Source organism: Andrena cerasifolii, unplaced genomic scaffold (genome assembly GCF_050908995.1).
Source record: "Andrena cerasifolii isolate SP2316 unplaced genomic scaffold, iyAndCera1_principal scaffold0508, whole genome shotgun sequence".
Taxonomy (NCBI): Eukaryota; Metazoa; Arthropoda; class Insecta; order Hymenoptera; family Andrenidae; genus Andrena; species Andrena cerasifolii.
The window spans coordinates 25131-34890 of NW_027485401.1; the positions used below are offsets into that span (position 1 = coordinate 25131).

The following is a 9760-nucleotide window of genomic DNA, read 5'->3' on the forward strand; positions in this document are numbered from 1 at the left end:
AAGAAAACCCTCTGGAATAGGAAGGACCGGGGTCGGTCTTACTGGCGCTACGGGTGGCATTGCCTGTTGAAACTGATACCTACCTGCCAAAGGTCTACGACAGGGTTCGCAGGTCCAAAAGCTGGACAATTCTTTTCCGTGAGAAATGCTACTTAGGTAGGTACATCTGCGGTATCGAGAAGCGCATCGTTACTTTTATTTCGCACTTGCTTCTACGCTCGGATGGCCGGTTCTTTTGGGAGGGATGCAAGTTGGATTGGTTAGCTTAGGAGGAGTGAAAGTTGCTAGACTAAATTTCAACCATAGGGAGCAGATTGTGTCAAAAGAAAAGAATTGTCCAGCCTTTGGGCCTGCCATTTCTGGCGTAGACCTTTGGCAGGTAAGTATCCATTTCAACAGGCAGTGCCACCCGTGGCGCCAGTAAGACCGCCCCCGGTTTTTGCCATTCCAGAGGGTTTTCTTCCAGTGAAAATCAGTAATTTTGCAAGCGCAATATCTTAAAAACCAGTGGAAATAAAGTGTATACATTAAAGCTTATTGAATTTGTCTTGGAACGCACTATCAACTCAGGTCTTCAAAAAAAATAGTTCCATTTGAAAAACCGAACTTGACCATCGTATCTTTTAAAATAATAATCGAAAACAAAATTCGTTCGCGCTAATAAATGGGCCCCCTCGAACCATGCAATTCCCTATTTTTTTTATATTTTTATCGACAATACTTTAAGAGATATCGCGCTGTCCACTCCTTAGTGGGACACCCTGTAGAGAAAATATAGGTAAATAAATAGAGAAAAATAGGTAAATAAACCAAACAAAAAAAGGTAAATAAATTAGAGGAAAAAATTGGTAAATAAACAGAGAAAAAATACGTAAATAAATGATAGAGAAAAATAGGTAAATATATAGAGAAAAAATAGGTAAATAAATAGAGAAAAAAGAGGTAAATAAATAGAGAAAAATAGGTAAATAAATAGAGAAAACAAAGGAGGTAAAAAAATAGAGAAGGAAATAGGTAAATTATCTAGAGAAAAAATAGGTGTATAAATATAGATAAATAGCTAAATAAATCAAAGAAAAAAAGGAAAATAAAAAATAGGTAAATAAATTAAAGGAAAAAATAGGTAACAAACAGAGAAAAATAGGTAAATAAATGAGAGAAAGAAATAGGTAAATAACTAGAGAAAAAATAGATAAATAAATAGAGAAAAAGTAGGTAAATAAATAGATAAAAAATAGGAAAATAAAATAGAGAAAAAATAGGCAAATAAATAGATAAAAATAGGTATATAAACTAGAGAAAAAATAGGTAAATATATTAGAGAAAAAATAGATAAATAAATAGAGAAAATAGGTGAATAAATAGAGAAAAATAGGTAAATAAACTAGAGAAAAAGTAGGTGTATAAATAGAGAAAAATAGCTAAATAAATGAAAGAAAAATGGTAAATAAAAAAATAGGTAAATAAAATAGAGAAAAAATAGGCAAATAAATAGATAAAATAGGTACATAAACTAGAGAAAAAATAGGTAAATAAATTAGAGAAAAAAATAGATACATAAATAGAGAAAAATAAGTGAATAAATAGAGAAAAATATGTAAATAAACTGAAAAAAAATAGGTGTATAAATAGAGAAAAATAGCTAAATAAATGAAAGAAAAAAGGTAAATAAAAAAAATAGGTAAATAAATTATTGGAAAAAATAGGTAAATAAATTAGAGAAAAAAGTAGGTAAATAACTAGAGAAAAATAGGTAAATAAATATAGAAAAAGTAGGTAAATAAAATAGAGAAAAAATAGGTAAATAAAGAGAGAAAAAATAGGTAAATTATATAGAGAAAATATAGGTAAATAAATAGACAAAAATAGGTAAATAAACCAAACAAAAAAAGGTAAATAAAAAAATAGGTAAATAAATTAGAGGAAAAAATTGGTAAATAAACAGAGAAAAAATACGTAAATAAATGAGAGAGAAAAATAGGTAAATAACTAGAGAAAAAATGGGTAAATAAATAGAGAAAAAAGAGGTAAATAAATAGAGAAAAATAGGTAAATAAATAGAGAAAAATAGGTAAATAAAGTAGAGAAAAAATGGGCAAATAAATAGATAAAAATAGGTAAATAAACTAGAGAAAAATAGGTGTATCAATAGAGAAAAATAGCTAAATAAATCAAGGAAACAAGGTAAATAAAAAAATACGTAAATAAATGAGAGAGAAAAATAGGTAAATATATAGAGAAAAAATAGGTAAATAAATAGAGAAAAAAGAGGTAAATAAATAGAGATAAATAGGTAAATAAATAGAGAAAACAAAGGAGGTAAAAAAATAGAGAAGAAAATAGGTAAATTATCTAGAGAAAAAATAGGTGTATAAATATAGATAAATAGCTAAATAAATCAAAGAAAAAAAGGAAAATAAAAAAATAGGTAAATAAATTAGAGGAAAAAATTGGTAAATAAACAGAGAAAAAATAGGTAAATAAATGAGAGAAAGAAATAGGTAAATAACTAGAGAAAAAATGGGTAAATAAATAGAGAAAAAAGAAGTAAATAAATAGAGAAAAATAGGTAAATAAATAGATAAAAATAGGTAAATAAAGTAGAGAAAAAATGGGCAAATAAATAGATAAAAATAGGTAAATAAACTAGAGAAAAATAGGTGTATCAATAGAGAAAAATAGCTAAATAAATCAAGGAAACAAGGTAAATAAAAAAATAGGTAAATAAATTAGAGGAAAAAATAGGTAACAAAACAGAGAAAAAGTAGGTAAATAAATGAGAGAAAGAAATAGGTAAATAACTACAGAACAAATAGATAAATAAATAGAGAAAAAGTAGGTGAATAAATAGATAAAAAAATAGGTAAATAAAATAGAGAAAAAAATTGGCAAATAAATAGACAAAAAAAGGTAAATAAACTAGAGAAAAAATAGGTAAATAAATTAGAGAAAACAATAGATAAATAAATAGAGAAAAAATAGGTGAATAAATAGAGAAAAATAGGTAAATAAATTAGAGGAAAAAATAGATAAATAAATTACAGGAAAAAATAGGTAAATAAACAGAGAAATAATTGGTAAATAAATTAGAGAAAAATAGGTGTATAAATAGAGAAAAATAGCTAAATAAATCAAGGAAAAAAAGGTAAATAAAAAAATAGGTAAATAAAATGGAGGAAAAAATAGGTAACTAAACAGAAAAAAATAGGCAAATAAATTAGAGAAAAAAATAGATAAATAAATAGAGAAAAATAGGTGAATAAATAGAGAAAAATAGGTAAATAAATTAGAGGAAAAAATAGATAAATAAATTACAGGAAAAAATAGGTAAATAAACAGAGAAATAATTGGTAAATAAATTAGAGAAAAATAGGTGTATAAATAGAGAAAAATAGCTAAATAAATCAAGGAAAAAAAGGTAAATAAAAAAATAGGTAAATAAATTAGAGGAAAAAATGGGTAAATAAACAGAAAAAAATAGGCAAATAAATTAGTGAAAAAAATAGATAAAGAAATAGTGAAAAATAGGTAATGAAGTAGAGAATACGAAGGAGGTAAATGAAAACAGAAAATAGGTAAATACATAGAGAAAAATAGGTAAATAAACAGAGAAAACGTAGGTAAATAAAATAGAGAAAAAATAGGTAAATAAATAGAGAAAAATAGGTAAATTATCTAGAGAAAAAATAGGTAAATAAATAGAGAAAAAAGAGGTAAATAAATAGAGAAAAATAGGTAAATAAATAGATAAAAAATAGGTAAATAAAGTAGAGAAAAAATAGGCAAATGAATACATAAAAATAGGTAAATAAACTAGAGAAAAATAGGTGTATCAATAGAGAAAAATAGCTAAATAAATCAAGGAAACAAGGCAAATAAAAAAATAGATAAATAAATTAGAGGAAAAAATAGGTAACTAAACAGAGAAAAAGTAGGTAAATAAATTAGTGAAAAAAATAGATAAAGAAATAGTGAAAAATAGGTAATGAAGTAGAGAATACGAAGGAGGTAAATGAAAACAGAAAATAGGTAAATACATAGAGAAAAATAGGTAAATAATTTAGAGAAAAAATAGGCAAATAGATAGAGAAAAAATAGGTAAATTGTCTTGAGACAAAATAGGTAAATTATCTTGAGAAAAAATAGGTAAATTATCTTGAGAAAAAATAGGTAAATAAACCAAACAAAAAAGGTAAATAAAAAAATAGGCAAATAAACTAGAGAAAAAATAGGTAAATAAATTAGAGAAAAAATAGATAAATAAATAGAGAAAAAATAGGTGAATAAATAGAGAAAAATAGGTAAATAAACTAGAGAAAAAATAGGTGTATAAATAGAGATATATAGCTAAATAAATGAAAGAAAAAAGGTAAATAAAAAAATAGGTAAATAAATTAGAGGAAAAAATAGGTAAATAAACAGAAAAATAGGTAAATAAATTGGAGAAAAAAGTAGGTAAATAACTAGAGAAAAATAGGTAAATAAGAAGAGAAAAAATAGGTAAATAAATAGAGAAAAATAGGTAAATAAACAGAGAAAAAGTAGGTAAATAAAATAGAGAAAAAATAGGTAAATAAAGAGAGAAAAAATAGGTAAATTATCTAGAGAAAAAATTGGTGTATAAATATAGATAAATAGCTAAATAAATAAAAAAAAGGTAAATAAAAAAATAGGTAAATAAATTATAGGAAAAAATGGGTAAATAAGCAGTGAAAAAATAGGTAACGAAGTAGAGGAAACAAAGGAGGTAAATAAATACTGAAAAAGAGGTAAATAACTAGAGAAAAATAGGTAAATAAATAGAGAAAACAAAAGAGGTAAATACATAGAGAAAAAATAGGGAAATATATAGAGAAAAAATAGGTAAGTAAATAGAGAAAAAAGAGGTAAATAAATAGAGAAAAATATGTAAATAAATAGATAAAAATAGGTAAATGAAATAGAGAAAAAATAGGCAAATAAATAGAGAAAAAATAGATAAATAAATAGAGAAAAAGTAGGTAAATAAATAGATAAAAAAATAGGAAAATAAAATAGAGAAAAAATAGGCAAATAAATAGATAAAAATAGATAAATAAACTAGAGAAAAAATAGGTAATTAAATTAGAGAAAAAAATAGATAAATAAATAGAGAAAATAGGTGAATAAATAGAGAAAAATAGGTAAATAAACTAGAGAAAAAGTAGGTGTATAAATAGAGAAAAATAGCTAAATAAATGAAAGAAAAAAGGTAAATAAAAAAATAGATAAATAAAATAGAGAAAAAATAGGCAAATAAATAGATAAAATAGGTACATAAACTAGAGAAAAAATAGGTAAATAAATTAGAGAAAAAAATAGATACATAAATAGAGAAAAATAAGTGAATAAATAGAGAAAAATATGTAAATAAACTGAAAAAAATAGGTGTATAAATAGAGAAAAATAGCTAAATAAATGAAAGAAAAAAGGTAAATAAAAAAAATAGGTAAATAAATTATTGGAAAAAATAGGTAAATAAATTAGAGAAAAAAATAGGTAAATAACTAGAGAAAAATAGGTAAATAAATATAGAAAAAGTAGGTAAATAAAATAGAGAAAAAATAGGTAAATAAAGAGAGAAAAAATAGGTAAATTATATAGAGAAAATATAGGTAAATAAATAGACAAAAATAGGTAAATAAACCAAACAAAAAAGGTAAATAAAAAAATAGGTAAATAAATTAGAGGAAAAAATTGGTAAATAAACAGAGAAAAAATACGTAAATAAATGAGAGAGAAAAATAGGTAAATATATAGAGAAAAAATAGGTAAATAAATAGAGAAAAAAGAGGTAAATAAATAGAGAAAAATAGGTAAATAAATAGAGAAAACAAAGGAGGTAAAAAAATAGAGAAGAAAATCGGTAAATTATCTAGAGAAAAAATAGGTGTATAAATATAGATAAATAGCTAAATAAATCAAAGAAAAAAAGGAAAATAAAAAAATAGGTAAATAAATTAGAGGAAAAAATTGGTAAATAAACAGAGAAAAATAGGTAAATAAATAGATAAAAATAGGTAAATAAAGTAGAGAAAAAATGGGCAAATAAATAGATAAAAATAGGTAAATAAACTAGAGAAAAATAGGTGTATCAATAGAGAAAAATAGCTAAATAAATCAAGGAAACAAGGTAAATAAAAAAATAGGTAAATAAATTAGAGGAAAAAATAGGTAACTAAACAGAGAAAAAGTAGGTAAATAAAGGAGAGAAAGAAATAGGTAAATAACTACAGAACAAATAGATAAATAAATAGAGAAAAAGTAGGTGAATAAATAGATAAAAAAATAGGTAAATAAAATAGAGAAAAAAATTGGCAAATAAATAGACAAAAAAAGGTAAATAAACTAGAGAAAAAATAGGTAAATAAATTAGAGAAAACAATAGATAAATAAATAGAGAAAAAATAGGTGAATAAATAGAGAAAAATAGGTAAATAAATTAGAGGAAAAAATAGATATATAAATTACAGGAAAAAATAGGTAAATAAACAGAGAAATAATTGGTAAATAAATTAGAGAAAAATAGGTGTATAAATAGAGAAAAATAGCTAAATAAATCAAGGAAAAAAAGGTAAATAAAAAAATAGGTAAATAAATTAGAGGAAAAAATGGGTAACTAAACAGAAAAAAATAGGCAAATAAATTAGTGAAAAAAATAGATAAAGAAATAGTGAAAAATAGGTAATGAAGTAGAGAATACGAAGGAGGTAAATGAAAACAGAAAATAGGTAAATACATAGAGAAAAATAGGTAAATAATTTAGAGAAAAAATAGGCAAATAGATAGAGAAAAAATAGGTAAATTGTCTTGAGACAAAATAGGTAAATTATCTTGAGAAAAATTAGGTAAATTATCTTGAGAAAAAATAGGTAAATAAACCAAACAAAAAAGGTAAATAAAAAAATAGGCAAATAAACTAGAGAAAAAATAGGTAAATAAATTAGAGAAAAAATAGATAAATAAATAGAGAAAAAATAGGTGAATAAATAGAGAAAAATAGGTAAATAAACTAGAGAAAAAATAGGTGTATAAATAGAGATATATAGCTAAATAAATGAAAGAAAAAAGGTAAATAAAAAAATAGGTAAATAAATTAGAGGAAAAAATAGGTAAATAAACAGAAAAATAGGTAAATAAATTGGAGAAAAAAGTAGGTAAATAACTAGAGAAAAATAGGTAAATAAGAAGAGAAAAAATAGGTAAATAAATAGAGAAAAATAGGTAAATAAACAGAGAAAAAGTAGGTAAATAAAATAGAGAAAAAATAGGTAAATAAAGAGAGAAAAAATAGGTAAATTATCTAGAGAAAAAATTGGTGTATAAATATAGATAAATAGCTAAATAAATAAAAAAAAGGTAAATAAAAAAATAGGTAAATAAATTATAGGAAAAAATGGGTAAATAAGCAGTGAAAAAATAGGTAACGAAGTAGAGGAAACAAAGGAGGTAAATAAATACTGAAAAAGAGGTAAATAACTAGAGAAAAATAGGTAAATAAATAGAGAAAACAAAAGAGGTAAATACATAGAGAAAAAATAGGGAAATATATAGAGAAAAAATAGGTAAGTAAATAGAGAAAAAAGAGGTAAATAAATAGAGAAAAATATGTAAATAAATAGATAAAAATAGGTAAATGAAATAGAGAAAAAATAGGCAAATAAATAGAGAAAAAATAGATAAATAAATAGAGAAAAAGTAGGTAAATAAATAGATAAAAAAATAGGAAAATAAAATAGAGAAAAAATAGGCAAATAAATAGATAAAAATAGATAAATAAACTAGAGAAAAAATAGGTAATTAAATTAGAGAAAAAAATAGATAAATAAATAGAGAAAATAGGTGAATAAATAGAGAAAAATAGGTAAATAAACTAGAGAAAAAGTAGGTGTATAAATAGAGAAAAATAGCTAAATAAATGAAAGAAAAAAGGTAAATAAAAAAATAGGTAAATAAAATAGAGAAAAAATAGGCAAATAAATAGATAAAATAGGTACATAAACTAGAGAAAAAATAGGTAAATAAATTAGAGAAAAAAATAGATACATAAATAGAGAAAAATAAGTGAATAAATAGAGAAAAATATGTAAATAAACTGAAAAAAAATAGGTGTATAAATAGAGAAAAATAGCTAAATAAATGAAAGAAAAAAGGTAAATAAAAAAAATAGGTAAATAAATTATTGGAAAAAATAGGTAAATAAATTAGAGAAAAAAATAGGTAAATAACTAGAGAAAAATAGGTAAATAAATATAGAAAAAGTAGGTAAATAAAATAGAGAAAAAATAGGTAAATAAAGAGAGAAAAAATAGGTAAATTATATAGAGAAAATATAGGTAAATAAATAGACAAAAATAGGTAAATAAACCAAACAAAAAAAGGTAAATAAAAAAATAGGTAAATAAATTAGAGGAAAAAATTGGTAAATAAACAGAGAAAAAATACGTAAATAAATGAGAGAGAAAAATAGGTAAATATATAGAGAAAAAATAGGTAAATAAATAGAGAAAAAAGAGGTAAATAAATAGAGAAAAATAGGTAAATAAATAGAGAAAACAAAGGAGGTACAAAAATAGAGAAGAAAATAGGTAAATTATCTAGAGAAAAAATAGGTGTATAAATATAGATAAATAGCTAAATAAATCAAAGAAAAAAAGGAAAATAAAAAAATAGGTAAATAAATTAGAGGAAAAAATTGGTAAATAAACAGAGAAAAATAGGTAAATAAATAGATAAAAATAGGTAAATAAAGTAGAGAAAAAATGGGCAAATAAATAGATAAAAATAGGTAAATAAACTAGAGAAAAATAGGTGTATCAATAGAGAAAAATAGCTAAATAAATCAAGGAAACAAGGTAAATAAAAAAATAGGTAAATAAATTAGAGGAAAAAATAGGTAACTAAACAGAGAAAAAGTAGGTAAATAAATGAGAGAAAGAAATAGGTAAATAACTACAGAACAAATAGATAAATAAATAGAGAAAAAGTAGGTGAATAAATAGATAAAAAAATAGGTAAATAAAATAGAGAAAAAAATTGGCAAATAAATAGACAAAAATAGGTAAATAAACTAGAGAAAAAATAGGTAAATAAATTAGAAAAAACAATAGATAAATAAATAGAGAAAAAATAGGTGAATAAATAGAGAAAAATAGGTAAATAAATTAGAGGAAAAAATAGATAAATAAATTACAGGAGAAAATAGGTAAATAAACAGAGAAATAATTGGTAAATAAATTAGAGAAAAATAGGTGTATAAATAGAGAAAAATAGCTAAATAAATCAAGGAAAAAAAGGTAAATAAAAAAATAGGTAAATAAAATAGAGGAAAAAATAGGTAACTAAACAGAAAAAAATAGGCAAATAAATTAGAGAAAAAAATAGAATAAATAAATAGAGAAAAAAGGTGAATAAATAGAGAAAAATAGGTAAATAAATTAGAGGAAAAAATAGATAAATAAATTACAGGAAAAAATAGGTAAATAAACAGAGAAATAATTGGTAAATAAACTAGAGAAAAATAGGTGTATAAATAGAGAAAAATAGCTAAATAAATCAAGGAAACAACGTAAATAAAAAAATAGGTAAATAAATTAGAGGGAAAAATAGGTAACTAAACAGAGAAAAAGTAGGTAAATAAAGGAGAGAAAGAAATAGGTAAATAACTACAGAACATATAGATAAATAAATAGAGAAAAAGTAGGTGAATAAATAGATAAAAAATAGATAAATAAAATAGAGA

General features: G+C 22.2%; 1 long non-coding RNA gene across 1 annotated transcript; it reads left to right on the top strand.

The window, feature by feature from the left end:
• Window positions 1-3182: 3182 nt before the first annotated feature.
• LOC143378132 (uncharacterized) lies at window positions 3183-8222 on the top strand. The gene is made up of 2 exons (XR_013087634.1): window positions 3183-3690; window positions 6593-8222. It is a non-coding gene; the product is annotated as an uncharacterized LOC143378132 (long non-coding RNA).
• Window positions 8223-9760: the final 1538 nt, after the last annotated feature.